Raw genomic sequence first — 18819 nt, 5'->3', positions numbered from 1 at the left:
GGTAGTGATCAATGGCTCCACGTCTAGTTGGCAGCCGGTATCAAGTGGAGTGCCCCAAGGGTCGGTCCTGGGGCCGGTTTTATTCAATATCTTCATAAATGATCTGGAGGATGGTGTGGATTGCACTCTCAGCAAATTTGCGGATGATACTAAACTGGGAGGAGTGGTAGATACGCTGGAGGGGAGGGATAGGATACAGAAGGACCTAGACCAATTGGAAGATTGGACCAAAAGGAATCTGATGAGGTTCAATAAGGATAAGTGCAGGGTCCTGCACTTAGGACGGAAGAACCCAATGCACAGCTACAGACTAGGGACCGAATGGCTAGGCAGCAGTTCTGCGGAAAAGGACCTAGGGGTGACAGTGGACGAGAAGCTGGATATGAGTCAGCAGTGTGCCCTTGTTGCCAAGAAGGCCAATGGCATTTTGGGATGTATAAGTAGGGGCATAGCGAGCAGATCGAGGGACGTGATCGTTCCCCTCTATTCGACATTGGTGAGGCCTCATCTGGAGTACTGTGTCCAGTTTTGGGCCCCACACTTCAAGAAGGATGTGGATAAATTGGAGAGAGTCCAGCGAAGGGCAACAAAAATGATTAGGGGACCGGAACACATGACTTATGAGGAGAGGCTGAGGGAGCTGGGATTGTTTACCCTGCAGAAGAGAAGAATGAGGGGGGATTTGATAGCTGCTTTCAACTACCTGAAAGGGGGTTCCAAAGAGGATGGCTCTAGACTGTTCTCAATGGTAGCAGATGACAGAACGAGGAGTAATGGTCTCAAGTTGCAGTGGGGGAGGTTTAGATTGGATATTAGGAAAAACTTTTTCACTAAGAGGGTGGTGAAACACTGGAATGAGTTACCTAGGGAGGTGGTAGAATCTCCTTCCTTAGAGGTTTTTAAGGTCAGGCTTGACAAAGCCCTGGCTGGGATGATTTAACTGGGAATTGGTCCTGCTTTGAGCAGGGGGTTGGACTAGATGACCTTCTGGGGTCCCTTCCAACCCTGATATTCTATGATTCTATGAAATACTCACCAGCAACCACACACCACACAACAGAAACATTAACCCAGGAACCTACCCTTGCAACAAAGCTCATTGCCAACTCTGTCCACATATCTATTCAAGGAACACCATCATAGGACCTAATCATATCAGCCACACCATAAGAGGCTCGTTCACCTGCACAGCTACCAATGTGATATATGCCATCATGTGCCAGCAATGCCCCTCTGCCATATACATTGGCCAAACCAGACAGTCTCTATGCAAAAGAATAAATGTTTTTTTTACCTCCTGCTGATAATAGCTCACCTTAATTGATTGGTCTTGTTACAGTTGGTATGTTAACATCCATTTTTTTCATGTTCTGTGTGTATATATATATCTTCCTACTGTATTTTCCACTGCATTCATCTGATGAAGTGGGTTTTAGCCCACAAAAGCTTATGTCCAGATAAATTTGTTAGTCTCTAAGGTGCCACAAGTACTCCTTGTTTTTTTTTTGCTGATACAGACTAACTTGGTATCACTCTGAATCCAGAATCTTCCTACATCAAAAGTTCTCTCAGCATGAAAACATAGAATCATAGACCATCAGGGTTGGAAGGGACCTCAGGAGGTCATCTAGTCCAACCCCCTGCTCAAAGCAGGACCAATCCCCAATTTTTGCCCTAGATCCCTAAATGGCCCCCTCAAGAATTGAACTCACAACCCTGGGTTTAGCAGGCCAATGCTCAAACCACTGAGCTATCCCTCCCCCCACATACCATGCAGCTTTCCCTGTTCCTGATACAATTCTCACTTCACTCTTTTCCTTACACATAGATTACCCCAGCATAGAATTTTCTCCTCAGAGTGTGATTTGGAGATAGGAATAATGTTTCAGAACACAGAGATCCTAAAGGAATGATCCCTGCTTTACTATGCTCTAAGCAGGGTTTTTTGTTTTTGTTTTTTTTAAGACTTAGCAAACTATGTAAACCTAGTGATAGACTATGCACATGCTAAGTTTGAAGTTTCAAAGTTCAGTTGTTTTGTACTGATCCATGCCCAAAAGAAACATAGTGGTCAGAAGATAGATAGATAGATAGATAGATAGATAGATTAGATAGATAGATTAGATAGATAGATTAGATAGATAGATTAGATAGATAGATTAGATAGATAGATAGTATTTTTTTCATGGTCTCATCACTTCAAAAATGGCTGAAGGGATTTCCCTCAACTGTTCCAAAAATATTCACTTTAGGAAAGAGACTAAGCATGAAAAGTTTCAAACCAATATGTTTTACAATGTGTCAAGCAGGTAAAATAAAAAAGGTTCTATAATATGGCAAGGTTAAATTTAGCTCTTGCTGACAGTGAAAGCTATCATTTTACAAAGAAATTTAAATTTCTCTTTGAGAAAAGAACTTTCTTATTTATTTTTTACTTTTAATGAATACCACTCCCCCTAAATAGAAACAATTATATCTTTCAAAACAAAACAAAAACAAAAAACAAAATAAAACCCACCCCTTCCTTCTTGATTCTAAAGGCATCAGCAAGTTTAGTGCAGATGTCATATGTGTGAATTTTATTTTTCCCCTTCTTCACACTAAATTTTCTCACTTGCAATAAAACTGAAGTTGAAGTTAAAATACAACTCTAGCCTAAAATACTGCTCATCAGATTGATAGATACATTGAGAAATGATAGGATGCGCTGAGAGGGAAACTAACAAATCTACATGAGAGGGGCAAAATCAGGATTGTGCAATGAAGGAAGGGGACAGAAAATAAAGAATGAGAGAGAGAGAGAGAGCGCAAGCATATAATGTACTTTTCTGTGCATTTCTTTGACATCTGTGGATTTAGAGCTTAATCCTAAAGTGAAATCTGGACTCCATTGAAATCAGTGAGGTCAGGACTTCATTCCCAATGTTTAATTTAATTGTTTTGGACTGAATTATTCCAGTTTCAAAATCTTTTTAACATAGGGGGGAAAACCCTCCTGTAGGTTGAGTAAAAGGCACCTCTATTGTGATTTATTACCAGGGCCTATCTACCCCTGAAACTTCCCTCATTTTAGGGTTCTTCCCACACATTCTTAAAAATAGATCATGAATCAGTTGTCCCTAAAACTGCTGCTTTCTTTGATTTGGAAAGTCCGCTGATGTGATTGCATTCACTTTTATGAATTACCTCTGCTTATTTTTTTCTGAATTCTGTGTGAAGATATTTGGATCTATGAATCCCAGGCGAGGAAGGCAGAGATCACACTACATGGGAAGAAGTCCGACGGGAGATGTCCTGTATGCTCTGATGTGCATTTTAGGCATCTGAATCATTCTTGTGGTATATAAGGGTTTGGGGTTTGTTTGTTTTTAATCTGTTCATGCCTGTGCAGTTTGCCTGGGGGGAAAAAATCCAGTGAATTGGATATTAATGTGTACCTGTCTTTCTGGTGCTCAAGCAAAGTGTTAACATATTTTCTTCTATAATGAAAACTCTTCAATAGGGAGAGAGAAGGAGCTTTGAGAGCTTTCATGTGATTCCCACTGGAACCACCTGTTCTCTCTCCACATGTTCAAAACAGCTGCCTAATTTGAAATCTGTCTTTCAAACAGTTCAAACCAGGTACACTAATAAAGTGAGGAAAGAAAGGGGGAAAATACCAACTTCTGTTATGCCATGTGAACTTTTTAATGAATAATTTCTGATGCTTCTTGACTTTTTGGGCAATTTTTTTTTCCTCCAGTTGTTCCTGCTCTTTCACATTGTACCTGGTTCTGATCTCACTTACAATGGTTTATATTGATTTCAACAGAGTTAATCCTTATTTACACCAGCATACGTGAGAGCAAAATCAAGCCCACTATTCTTCATTCTCTTTTCAGTCTCTCAAGCCAACTTTGCCGTGATCGATGATCGTACAGCAAAAGTTTTTGTCCTCTTCACACACTTCCCTGTAGGATCACTTCACATGACTCTGCTCTTGGTCCCTCCCTCTTTTCTACATCCTTCTGTAGATTGAGGAAATCCCCCACTTCACCATGCTCTTATCATCTGTGACAAAGCTCCAAGCCTGTATTGGTGGGTCCCGTGCTTCCAGGCAGATTCCGTAGTCTCAGAAGATCACTAAGGCCCTCAATATGACCTCCCTATCTCAGTATAGCAGCAAAGGTCACAGCTTATTGAGCTACTTTCATCACAGGCCAGTATGGGAGGTGGGAAGGTGGAATACCCACAGTCGCTGTTTCTCCTTAGAGCTCAGTAGATGCAGTTTGACCTCCTGTTTGGACCAAAGTCTGCTTCCCCTCATAAGAGGATCTCTGTAAAGCATGGGGAGAAGGGGGGAACCCAGGCCTACCCTCTACTCCGGGTTTCAGCCCAGGAACCCTAATGGTAGCAGCTGTTGGCAGTTTTCCCTTCACCACTGACACTGCTTTGATTTTTTGGGCCACTTCCCTGTGGTCCCCTTTTCCTAGTGTCACCCTTACCTCAGGATTCAGCAATGCTTCCTCTCCTCCAACTCATTTCACCCAAGGGAACTGGAAAGGAGAGCTTTTAAGCAGTATGAGCGAGACCTTGATTGGTTCCAGCTATCTCTATTAGCCTAATGGCCTTAACTGACCCTTTGCCAGTTAATTGGAATCAGGTGCCGGCATTAGCCTAATGACCGTAACTGGTTAATTGGCATCAGGTGTCTTGATTAGCCTGGAGTAGCCTTTGTTTGGCTATCCAGGAAACAGGGACCTGCTCATTCTGAAGCTGTTATACCTGCGTTCTACTACTCTCTTATGTCCTTCTGGTCTGAATCTGTCACACAGCACACTTTGTTTTCTACAAAAACAGACTCAGTAATGGTGTGGGGGGTTTTGTTTGTTTGTTTTCCTTTTCCTGAAACTACCTAATCAGAAATCATCTCCATTCATTTTCACCAGTCTCAGCGTGGACATTTTTTTAGGACTCAGACATTGTTTATTGAATGATCCTGTTTCATAAGACTGAGTTGGCTTTGTTAATGCATTCAGTGCCTGCCATTCACAGCAGTAGAAGACTCAAATTTCAATGTGAGTTGGATTGAGCCCAGCGGAGGCAAATTTTATACAGTTGGCTTTAGGGGTAAGAAAATTAATTTGAATAAACAAGAACTGATCTGAACTTTTCACCCAAATAGGAGTTGTTTCTGTTTGGCTTCTGGGGTTTTATTGAGGTGTAAAATTGCTGACTCGGGAAAACTGCCTGTAGACTAGGATCACAGTCATAAGTGCAGTGAAGGATAAAGGGGCACAAAGTCAGGAGTCTATTAAAATATAGAAAGAAGACTTTTTAGTTTGTGATCCCCTAGGAAGTGTTAATTTAACTCACAAAATTTTCACTAGCAGCATCATAATGAATAGACACACCTAAAGAAATCCCCTTTAAGGACAGGGAGACTTCTAACTAAAACCCTTTACTGCAGGGGTTGGCAACCTTCAGCACGCAGCCCATCAGGGTAATCCATTGGCAGGCCACAAGGCATTTTGTTTACATTGACCGTCCACAGGCATCCCCCCCACAGCTCCCAGTGTCTCGTGGCCTGCCAGCGGATTACCCTGATGGGCCGTGTGTGGAAGGTTGCTGACTCCTGCTTTACTGAAATGATCTTCAGGTGGGAGAACTCCTAATCCCCACTAAGCTTCTAGAACTGGAACTGGACCTCAGGACTGAAGTGAGTTCTTAAAGCTAATACACATTTTTGAGCTCAACTAAACTCCTGGCCTGGAATAAACTTCTAAGCTATGTCAGTCCCCACAAACTGAAATGAGTATCTCAGGGCTACAGCAAGCTTCTGACCAGAGCACTTCAGGGTTAGAGACCAGCTTAGAAAACTGTTATCCTGACCTCTAGGTTGTGGCCAATCAGCTCCCTCCAGCTGACCCAAAATGGAGTCTCACAGTCAGCTGCAAACTCTGCAGCTTCTCACACCTCCAAAGAACTATCCATTAAATATTAATACAAAGTAAAAACTGCTTACATCTTTTAGTCCTTCAAGATAGTTAAAAGGAGAAAGCAAACCTATAGCATATACCATGCAGTTGGATTCTGCCTTCTTACCTCTGCTTAGAGCTTAATAAAGAACTTCTGTACAAATAATATATGTTACCCTTTCATACACTTAGCCCATGACTACCATGCTGTCTGGGCTGGTTTGCTCTTCCAAAGGTTAGCAGGTACCCAATACCTCTCAGGATATGTATGTACACGTTTTTATTTTCTTCACATTAATGTCCTGGAGTGGTTGTCCGACATTTTGTACATGCATTTAAAAAAACACCAACACTGCTGATGAAATTAGCATGTCCTTCCAACTTTCATATAATACAACATATTTCTGTGCCACATATCCAACTCCTTTTTATCCTTACAATTGCAATGAATATTTGGCCTAACATATCTGTTTGTGACAGCACATACAGTACCAGCCTTTCAAAATATGTTCAGCCCCACAAATAACTGAGCTCTTGAAACAAAAATAGTATTTTACCCAACTAAATACAGTCATATGACAACAAATTCAGAGGACCTTTGCGCTTCTAGGTCCAGCTCTAGTGCCAGATAGGAAGATCAGCCCAATTGTTAGGATAATGGAATCAATCAAGAATCAATTCTCTGCTCCACTAACAGGCTACCAGTGTGACCCTGAGCAAGTTGTTCAGTCGGTCTGTGCCACAGTTCCCTGCCCATAAAATGGGGGGTGATCACACGTCCCTACCTCACAGGGATGTTGTGATAATATATATAAAGACTGAGGCCAGGTCTACACTACAGACCTATATTGATATAACTATGTTGCTCAGGGATGTGAAAAATCCACATCCCTGAGTGACATAGTTATACTGACCTAACTCCCGCATGTAGATAGCAGGAGAAGCTCCCCTGTCAATATAGCTATTGCCTCTCGGGGAGGTGGATTAACTACACCAATAGGAGAAACTCTCCCCTCTACCTAGTAGTGTCCTCACTAAAGCACTACAGAAGCATACCTCCCCTGGTGCAGCTATGCCACTGTAGCACTGGATGTGAAGACAAGCCCTGGAAGGTGCTCAGATGCTGTAGTAGTGGGGGCCATATAAGGATGTAAGCTAGGGAGATGCTGCATGCTCTCCACTACTATTTAAGTGAACAGGAACTGAGGGTGCAGAGCATCTCACAGGGTCAGGGTGTCAGTTAGTGCTGGATCAGCATGAACTTATTGGAAAACCCAGCGGCTAGAAGTCAGTCTGTTCCTGGGTCTGGGGTGCTAGCCTAGGAGTCAGGAGACCTGAGTTCATGTTCCTGACTTTGCTGCTCACCCAAGTTACTTCACCTGTATCATCTCTCACACTTTGTTTGTCTTGTCTTTAAGGGCAGGGAAAATCTCTTATTGTACATATTTATAGTACCTAATACAATGGAATTGCAACATCAATATGGGATCTGTAATACAAATTCTTGCAGTTAACAGTAATAATATTGCATAAAGGAACACCACCATGAACAGCAGCCATCTCACAGGCTCCACTCTTTCCTGAGAAGCTCAGTCTCACACAGGACTTTTAATATGACCGTAGAGGAAGGGCAGCATATGCCACACACATAGCATTCCTTCCATGTCTTCTCCACCGCACCCCAATACAATGTTTACAGATCCTTCCACTTCCAGAAGAGAGCGTTTGGCCCTCCCTTTGGCTTCCAGATCTCTCGTCTACCATATCCATTAGTTGTGCACCCTGCACTTTGACCATGCTGCCCTCCCATCTGTCTCTGTTCTCCCATCCATTTATCTCCTTATTCTGCTACATGGAGATAAACTCTTTTTTCACTGTATTTAATGATTCTGAGTCCCAGCCCCCTCAAGGAAGCTAATTTCATGCAAGGAGATGAGCCTCTTTTGTTCTGGGCTTTTGCCAAAGACTTTATGTGAGGAGCTGTTATATCAGACTTCTCAGTGAGAAAGAAACAAGGGAATTAGTGTGTGGCTGAATCTGAGACTAAAATTAGCTATTTTGAAAGGCAAATCTCTGATAAATACAACTAAGATTTATGGCTAAACTTACAGGCAGCACAGATGGTATTTGATGACATTTTATTTCAAGGAGAAAAATATTCTTTTTACATTAAAACATCAACTTTATAGGTTCAGGATTATCTGGCAGAATATAACACTTGTCTGTGTATGCAATCAGTGCACTTCCAAACTCACTACTAACTCCTGTCATCAATCTGGAAGATATTTCAAGCATGTATTGCATTTTCAGATTAATTTCATTTGCTTTCCTTAAGAACCAAGGCTAAAGGAATATTAAAGCCATGTTTAAACATTGAAGAACTACAGTTTCTGATCTCAAGTTGAAAAGTCATTAAGTCCCCGCAAGTCAAAGCTTTGTGAAGCTGGGGTTTAGATGGGAGATAAGTTTCTGGGCAGCCAGTGGGAGGCAGCAGTACACATGCCTACCGGCAGGACGCCTAGGATACTTTTACCCTGAAAACTGATGTACCGAGTGAGTTTAGGTACCACAGGGTTTGGCAGGAATTTTGGCAGTAAAGCCAAAACTGGGACTTAGCCCTAAAGTGCCTACTGGATTTAAGTGCCTAAGTACCTTTGTGGAACTGAGGCCCACTTCTTCCATGGAGGGGGAACCTCTTGAGAATGAAACATATACATCTCTGAAAAGAAAAAAGGAACCATTCACAGTTTCCCATCCCCTTGATGGGTTTTCCTCAATCAGGGAACAATTATGGCTTTATAATTTAGCTAGCACTGTGTCCTATGAAACACCATTCCTCTTTTAGTACAATCCCTTTGAACTCAATGGCAAAGCATACAGACAGCTCAGAATAAAAATGGCAGAACAGGGCCCATAATAGCAGCTGTTTTGCTAATAAAATACTTCCATCCCTTGTTACAAAGGCAGAGTTCTCAAAGTTTGAAAGAGTTTGAATTTTCAAATCAAATTGTAAACCAACATTCCAGTTTGTGTGAGTGAGAGAGATGCTTTAAAACTCCATATTCATGACTCCTTCATATCTGATACCTACAGATATACAGCCCCACACAGGAATAACAGATATTATTTCAATTGAAGTTCAGAAAATGTTGTGAGTAAAACACATTCTCCATGTAGTACGATGTACAGAGCTGTTTCAAACTTCCCTTAATTCCTATATGCATACTCTTGTTAAACTCACAATTTATAAACTACAGATTATTTTTACATACTACCGAAATATTGAACATCAGGCATGGCCTATGTTTTCTTTGTCATCAGTGTGAGCGGAGGGGATGTTGATAAGAAGATGATATAATATAGCTGGCAGGTAGCAAGATAAGACAATACAGCTAACCTGCTAATTTGTCTGCATTAGCAAAGCAATGCTCAATACTAAAATACTGTGTTCACGAGTGGTCAAGCTTTAAGTATTGTTACCCCATTCTCTCCCCTCTCTTATTTGTTTGTTTCATACTGCTGTTCGAATAATATTATATAATTCCATTAGTATTGTAATATTAAGCTCATTTGAACTGGGGACTATCTTACCATATGTCTGTGCAGCACCTAACAATCAACTTGGGGCCTATAGGTACTATTATAGTACAAATAAATAAATGAATACATGATTAATAATATTTCTACTATCTGACATACGTCATTGTTGTTTGCCTTCCTCATGAGACTGGTTCTTTTCATATGGGTGGAAACGCTACTTTTAAAAATCTACATTTTGGGGGAAACCAACATTTGAAGGCCAAGACTATAACATGGCCTTCAATTCTATACCAAAAAAGAATTGGATAAATTCATGGAGGATAGGTCCATAAACGGCAATTAGCCAGGATGAGGAGGGATGGTGTCCCTAGCCTCTGTTTGCCAGAAGCTGGGAAGAGGTGACAGAGGATGGATCATTTGATGATTAACCTGTTCTGTTCATTCTCTCTGAAGATCTAGCATTGGCCACTCTTGGAAAACTGTATACTGGGCTAGATGGACATTTGGTCTGAACCAGTATGGCCGTTCGTATGAACTTGAAGAGATTAAAAAAATTACAAAGGGATTCTTTCTCTAAATATTAAAAAAAAACTGTTTACAAACTATTTAAAGTTTAAACTTGAATGTTTAAATCTATTTAAATAGATTGGGCAGAGGCAGTGTTTGAAAGGAGTTAAAGGGGGAAAAGGTCACTTGCAAAGAATGTAATTAATTGGCTGCTCTGGGATTACAACTAATTGGGAAAGAAATGGGAAGTGGAGGAAGAATTTTAAAAAAAGCTTCATTTAATCTTTGGTCTGATAGTGATAGACTTTGTATATTTTTGGGGGTGTGAACTATGCAGCAAATAGCACATCACTTGGTTTGTTTTCTCTGTGCTTCGGAAGCTCCACTTCAAACCAGTCTTTTTTCATTGAGCCTATCAGGCAAAGCATCACAAGGTGCTTTATATAATAAAACTAATCAAAGCAATGAAATACAACTGAAGCTAACATCTGACATAAAATTCAATAAGCAGTAAAAGCTACTGCTTATCAAAAGGCTGTGCTTTCAACCTGGATTTGAAAGCTAAATTAGACTGAAGTGTCTGCACAACAGACATTAAGGAGTTCCAAGGAGGTAAAACACAACCCGGTATATCTCTCATTCCTACAGATTGCAAACAATCTTTGGAATAGAGAAGAATGCATCATTCATATTTTGATCCTGGAATCAATACATATATTTAACCCAAAATGAAGAAGAAAAATATTTCACTGACAAAGTCAAAGAGTAAACAGCCTTATAATTGGAAGTGCAGGGTTTTGGTCTGAATCTTAACCTCTCTAATATACAGGGGATTTGACTCCAGGGTTTTGCTTTATTTTCATCTCTACTTATAATTTCCTATCATTTTAGCTGGTGGCTTGTTCCCATTGTTATTTTGCTTTCTTTTTTTATACAAGCATAATTATAGATTTGTTATCACTTTTATAAAGCAGAAAATAGAACTAATTTCATTTGTGTCTTTTGTAGCTATTCTTTCTTTAATAAATAAATAGTTATGAGTTTGCTTTTTGGAACTATTGGATCCCGATCTGATTGTGCCTTTTTGAACACTAAACAAAAGTCATCAAACTTAAAAATAATGAACAGTTAGCACAAATTTGGCCTCCTTTCTAATTCCACAGATTTATTTTATAGTATTAATCAACCCTAATATGTGTTGTTCAAATTGATATTTAAAAGGATATTTTAAACTGTGGCTGTTTTTATAGATGTAACATTTATATATGGCTGAATTGATCTCTTCCTAACTTGGAATTTTGGGGGGGAATTTGCAATGTTTTGATCTGATCTATATTACATGAGTTTCCTGGTTATGGTACTTTTAACACTGTGGCCTGTATTTTTATGATAAGAAAGAATCCCTTATCCATTTTTCTTCTTCTTTAATACATCTTTGGATTTGAAATACTAAAATATTCATACGGAATTTGTCTCTAAACTGTAGATGCTAAAATACACCATTATATAAAATATGCTGAAAGTGTAAGAGCCCTATTCATAAAAATAGATTTAGCCCATTTCCGTCCCTGTTTCCTGAATGTCTTAGGAACAAATACATTGTTTCGGGTGTATTTTTCATATAAAGTACATTTTCATGTGACATTATGGACTCAGTCCTATAAAGTGCTGAGAACTCTGGCCCTGATCCAGCAAAGAGATTTACTTTAATGGGACTACTCATGTAAGAAGTTCAGTACATGCTTAAGTGGTTTGTTGGATAAGGATCAGAAGGCTCAGCATCTTGCAGGATCTAGCCCTAAAACCCATTTTTATCCTTAATATATTCTAGAGGGATCCTTCTCACTCACTTTCTTTTAGCCATAACATGAATAAAAAACTCAGATAGGAACAAGAACAGAGGTAAAATGTGTATTTATTTGAAATAATGATAACAAAAGGTCCTATAAGGCTGGTTGCCATGTGAGTAATATGGTTGTATACAAACAAACTTTACTGTAAATATTAAAATTTAATATTTTAATATCCAAACTGATCAAAGTAGCCACCGAGTGCACGCAAAATTGTTAGTGATGGGTGCAGGGTTGATATGGATAAATACTCAGACCATCTGGATATTGACGTGAATTATTTGAATTTCTTAAACCTCTAGCAAAACTGGGCTAGAAATCTCATGAGATGGGGGTTTATAAGGATATATCTGGTACTTCTTGCCTTTTGTTAGGTGAGAGATTCTGCAAGAACAGGCCCCCAGAATTTGAGCACTTCCATTTGGTTTCCTGAGGGAAGCAGGAAATCAAAGAAAGAAAAATGAGTATGATCTTTTTTAAAAGTTAGCCAAACCCTTTTTAACGTCCACAAAAATTATGAAAAAGCTCAATAATCTGTGGTATCTTATTTTAACCCCTTTGTTCTGCCTCCCTTCTCCAAAGCTGTTGGCAAGCCTATCAACTATCCCTTCTCACAACCCCCCAGTGATTTTTTATGACTCTTCTATCTGCACATTGGAACTGCCACGCAAATTGCATCTGGTCTTTACAACATCTCAAAATTCCAAACCTTACACATTCGTACATCCAAAAATGCTTGTTCATGACTTGGTTTATCTTTCACAACAACTACAACCACTCCTCTCTGGCCTTCCTCCTTCCTGTCTTGCTTCTTTCGAAACCTTTCAGAACACAGCAACAGAAACTCTCTCATCCTCTCCTTCAATATCCTACACAATTCTTTCCCTAGCCATATTTTCTTCCCATTCCCACTACATTACATGAATGAAGCTCAGCTCCGTACTCCCCTCCTATTTTCCTCACACTCCTTTTGCCCTTTTATACTTTCATGCTGACCCACTGTTGGAACACATGCTTGGTGCACAGCATACTCCTTCCCTTTTTTCAAATCATTCTTCAAAACACCAACCTTCAGACTGTGTCTTTTACTCTTTACACATCAAATTCAATAAGTAGGAACCATGTGGACACAAAGAAGGTCCAATAATTGTATTTACTAACTATGCCCAACATGTAGTGCTACCTATATATACACACTGCTGCTCTGGCAGGGTTCTGTGGCTTCTGCAACATGAAAAACAGTGAAGGCCATAAGAGGGCTCACAAACAAGTTAAAAGGACACTACCCAATTCCTATACACTACCTTTCACAAAACCCATACATGCTAAAGCAATGCACATCAATGGAAATGCCACTCCTGAACTTACCACCCTCTGAGAGTTGAAACATTCAATCCCTCATAGGACTCACTAAGCCCTTGAACTGCCTTTAGGGCAGGCTCATAAGTTGCCACACTAATTTGCAGAGTCCACATAGAGAGCACTAAAATATACCCATATGAAGGATGTTCAGATACTGTAGCAATGGGTGTTGTAGAAAACCCTAACATAAATAGACAAAACAATCCACAATCCTTTTTGACATGAAAAACATGTCCTAAAGTTATGGAACAGAATTCTGAGCTGGCAACAGTGCCTTGATGTGCCTCCAAAATGAATATTGAAGGACACTGTAATACTGAGATGGGCAGATTCCTACAACCTTATTCACATTAAATACTACCATACTATACAAATGGTGATTGAAATCAGTGGAACCACTTGTTGCACAAGGTGCTTCTCTTAGTTAGAAGAGACAAGGGGGTCTCAAAATCTGAAGGTAGAAGGTGTGTCCCCTTGCCAAGTGGTAGTAGATTTGAGGGCCTTGAAGCAGATCAGTTTCCTGTCAGCTAATCAGTGATACAGAGTCAGGGTACTTGTTTAGTGTAATGTATTTATTCACAAGATACATGTAAGACCAGTTTACCTGGAATAGAGTTAGTCACAAACAATTCTCCATTGCATAAAACTCAGCTAAGGCACTTTTCCAGCTTGACATAGAGGTCATGTTGGCATAGCCTTCAAGGATGGTACAAACATGCATGGTGTGCTGCTCTGCATTAGAGAAAATTAGTATGTCATCCAGATAAACCACTAAGTACTGGTTCAGCACATCCCAAAACCACATCACTGATGAAGTGGAATGTGGCAGGAGTTTGTGTCAACCAGATAGCATTCTGAGATATTCAAAGTGGTCATACCTGGTTTGAAAAGCAGTTTTCCACTCATCTGCTTCTGTAGTGTGTACCAGGTTTTAAACCCCTCAGACATCCAGTTTGGTGCGTACCCGGGCAGCACCCACATGGCTGAACATCTTGGGGATGAGTAGAAGTGGATAGCGATCCCTCATTGTGATTTGGTTCAAAGCCCTTTAATGCACACACTCAGAGGCTTTCATCCTTCTTTTAATAATTGTAAGTAATAAGTACTAGAGTCCTGGTGGATGAGGTGGATTGTGAATAAATCCCTTGGTCAGGTTTCTTGATGGTAAGCCCTGAGGGAGGCTAGTGTGGATTCTGACATGGCATAAATGTACCCAAATGGAATCTTTTCCCCTGTTGAAATTCTATGGGGCAGTAGTACTTCAGGTATGGTGGCAGGGAGTCTGCATTATTTTTTTCAAATAGATCAGCATAATCATTGTATTGGGAGGGGGGCTGGGGTTTGGTATCCGCTGGCGATCTGGCCAGGCCAAGTATCATAGCGCTCGGTCCCTAGGAAACGGTTCATACTCTCCACCCACTGTGGTCCAGCAGTGCTGTTGGCAGAACTCTCAGGGGAAGCTGACCTTCAGTATCTCCCCACTGGATGTGTGGATTATGGCAGACCAGACCAACCAGGAGACAGCCAGACTCAGAAGAAAGCATGGGGAGAAGACGGCATTGAATTGCAGCCTCTCCCTATGCCTTTGGCTGTAGCTTCCAAAGACACAGCTTCCATGATCACAGGTTCAAAGGACAAGAGGGATCAGTCAATTGACTACCATATCTGGGCATATTTTGCCTCTAATGGAATCTGAAGGTTTAGGGCTACTTCAGTGTTGAGGAAGTTATCTGCGGTATCTGAGTCAATAAATGGTCACTGCAGAAGAATCTGTTGGAGGTGCCCAGGTACACAAAACTTGACTAGAACTTTGTGGTGCAGTATCGCTTGCTAGAAGTTGCATTCCTGTCAGGGCAATGGTTTGGGACTCAGAGGTACACTTTGTGGGGACACCCAGGCTGGTCCCCCTTAACCTGCCTGGGTTGGCTCATTTCACAGTTCCCTTTGGGCTGCACTTTGCTTGGGACAACCAGAGATGGCATGGCCTGGCTCCCCAAAGTAAAAACACGGGTTGAGATGTTGATGTTGCTCTTTTTCCTCACGAGTGAATTGCCAGCAAGCCAGGTCTACCTGCATAGGCTTAACCTGTGCAGCTGGTCTTGATAACTGAGGGCATGGTTGCATCATTTTGCTTCTCTCCTCTCTCCATTCCTGCAATCAATTATTGATCTGGATGGTGAGATCAGTAAAACTGTCCAGGTATACTGGGCTCTCTATCCAGGCCAACTCATCCTCGAGTTCCTCTCACAGGTCCCCCCAGAACTGCTATTCTTGGGCTACCTCATTCCAGGCTATATCTGATGTGAGCCAATGAATATATGCTGCACAGAGGTGGCTTTACCTTGCCCCTGCTGGAGCTTCTGCAGGGCTGTTTCCACGGAATGAGCACAGTCGGGGTTATTGAAGATGGTTGATGTCCCTCGCTGGAAGGCACCCCAGTTAGACAAAACTGGACTGTCAGTATCAATAATGCTTCTCAAGTCAGGAGGCTGACTACCAGGCCTACCGTGGCCACTTCAGAGGACTACATCTGCGGGTGAAGCAGGAACTGAAGGCTAAACTGATTCATGACATGTTTAGATCTTGGGGGATCACCATTAAAGCACTCCAGCAGGGTCACGAGGAGTGCAGGCTTGGGGGTGTGTACAAGAGGTCAAGTCTGAAGCACAGCATTCCTGGTGTAAAGTTGGAACATTTGCTTCTGCAATGTCTGGTTTCCAGCAGCCAACTGCACAGCTGCCTGTATCGCTTGGTTGTCTTCCTGAAGGTGTGATGCCGGCACCCCTTGAGATAGTAGGAGCGCCACTGGATCTGTGCTTGGCAGAACCGATCCCTGCAAGGGGTTAAGGATGTGAGCAAGCTGTCAGGACTGGGACCTGGGTGGAACAAGGTTTGCAGGCTTAGTGGTCTGAGAGAGTCCAAGCCAGGGGTCTGAGCCAGCATCAGGAACTAGGGTTCAAGCAAGAGTGAAGGGATCAACCAGGGATCAAGCAGGGTCCTATGCAGCAGCCAGTCAGGAAGTCTCTTAGTTGCTCAGACAACTTTCTACGCCTCCTTCTGGCTTAAGTAGTCCAGTCGGGCCAAATGGTGGGGCTGATCATCATCCCCAGTCAGGATCTTTGTGGGTGATGCCCCTTGGAGGAGTCAGATTTCTGCTACCCCCTTACCTCCGGTAGTTCTGAGTAGGTGGCCAGGATGTGAGGGCTATCTGGGAACCGATGGGCCCAGCTTTGAGACTCATAGACCCTTACATTTAGGATCCTAAATGCCTAAGTCACTTAGGTGCTTTTAAAAAAAATCAACCCAGTGTTTGAAAGAATTTCTCAGTCACATGTGGTCAAGGAGCACAATATTTTCAGAGATATTGCTTGTAGACCACCATCTGGCAAAGCATTTAAGCATGTGCTTAAGTACACTGCTGGGCGAGGGCTTTGGAAATTACCTTGGGTGAAATGCAGAAATAGGAATTGGACTGGTTAAGAAAACCTGCTCTTTTGTGTTTTAGATGTTCACCTTCCGGAGCATTTTATTAAATGCAGTAAGGGTTATTTCCAAGTAAACTGATTAGATAATTGCCTAACAAATGTCAAGGCAAGTACTTGGTACCTGCCACACAGTGCACAGACCAAAAATGCTGGTAAGAAAAGGCTTTGTGAAAGCAGATACAAATATTTAAATAGCTTTAAGGGTGTCTGACCAAACAGTGAAATGTGTCTGTTGCCTCAAGATGAAGGAGGAAACAGAAGTATCTAATTCCTGCTTGGGAGAGCAGGCTGACCTCATGCATGCCATGGCAATTCTCTACAGTCCTTTCATTTTGTTTCGTCTTAGTGAGTATATTACAATGGTGGCCCTTTATGTCTCCTTACATAAAGCACTTTATAAATTCAAGCTGTTGCTAATGTGATTACTGCATATATGGGCACACAAGGAGTGGTTTCTTATCCCCACATTTAAATTCTGTGTACCATTTCCTCCATTTCATTTACATGCTGGTAAGTGTCTTTGTAATTCTTCAGTTCTTTTATCAGGCACATGAAAGACATATAGCAAAAATCATATGCAACTTATATAAAACCTGTTTAGTGAGTTAAATCTGAAGGCAGAAGCATCAACGATGACTAAGGAACAGAAAGGAAAGAGCACATTTCCTTTTTTTCTACTAGAATAATACAAGTATCGTACCAATTGAAAAGAAAATTTGGAGAGTTGTAGTGTGTTGCATGATCTTTTTCTGCACTTCAACAAACAAAGAGGAAAGGTATTTTCCTAATCACTGGAAAGTAAAACTGGTTGTCTATTGGTTGATCTGTGATGCCAGTGTATTTCTGTGATACAATATAATGTTTTTTCATATTATGTGAAGCCCATCTTGATGTCTGGTTCCTCAAAAGAATTTCTATGTTATGATATTGCTCAGCTTCCAGATGAATTACTGATCAGGATCCCAAATCTCTTTATAACTTCATTTTATGTGATGGCTTTGATTAGCCACTGCAAAACTGATCACTTTTTTTGAAATGTATAAAGCAGAGAATTTATTTTGGGGCATTATATACTGGCAGCAGTGCTATCAGCTAGAGTTGGTGTCTCTCAGCAATGTTATTTTCAAACAGTCTAAAAGCTGCTAAGCATTTGCTCCACACAATTCAAAGTGCAACTTCATAAATAATAATAATCAGATCTTTCAGTACTGGAAACTTTTCTGGCTTGTGACAGAAATCTTCTGCTTTCATACTGAAATTGGTAAAATGGATCAAGCACATGAATGCCGAGCATAGATCAAAGTAAAAAGTAAGAGATTATCTTTTTTTAACCAGTTAAATGGACACTCATCATTTTTGCTCTGTAGGTTTTGACAGCTATGCACCTGCTTCTCCATCTTTTCACATTTTTTGAAAAATTAACCAAGATGTCCAGAAAGTACCTTAGTCAAATAATAACGAAGTCATATGAAAGATTCCCACGTGCTAGCATGTGATCCCAGACAAGTTATCCTAGATTTTCCTTACTCAAAGTAAGGAAAAAAGGGAGAAGTGGGGGTCAAAGGGATGTTGTTATTGGTTAAAGTATATACAGTACTTTCAAATATAAAGCACTCCACACTGTAATTATTTGATTGTTTTACATTAAGAAGTCTTTCATTGTCAAAAGAGCCAACATGTAGTATCCCCTCAAATACTTCAGGCCTGATCCACGTCTGATGTAGATTAGTGTAGCTCAATTGACTCTAATGGAGTGCTGATTTACACCAACTGAGGATCTTGCCCTTTGTCTGTAGCCACCACAATATAAACACATTTCTTATAGGACAGAGGAGGCTTAGGCTGTTATAAGTAACATTGCATTGTTATGTTGCTGTAAGTTAAGTAAGTTAATTGTGTTATAATTTTATGTTTTTTATATTTTCTTTAAAGACCACAGCAAAGAAAGACAATATTTGAATGGTACTGTATGAGAACATTATAGGCCTGTTATTCAATGAGCGGGGAAAGACAATAATAGAAAATGTGGAAATGGGAGAGGTGCTTAATGACTTCTTTGTTTCGGTTTTCACCAAGAAGGTTGGTGGTGATTGGACTTCTAAAATAGTGAATGCCAGT

The sequence above is a fragment of the Lepidochelys olivacea genome (genome assembly GCF_965140295.1).
Source record: "Lepidochelys olivacea isolate rLepOli2 genome assembly, chromosome: 1".
In the NCBI taxonomy this organism is placed as follows: Eukaryota; Metazoa; Chordata; order Testudines; family Cheloniidae; genus Lepidochelys; species Lepidochelys olivacea.
The sequence above is the reverse complement of the archived record's forward strand: the minus strand, read 5'-3'. Positions refer to the sequence as shown.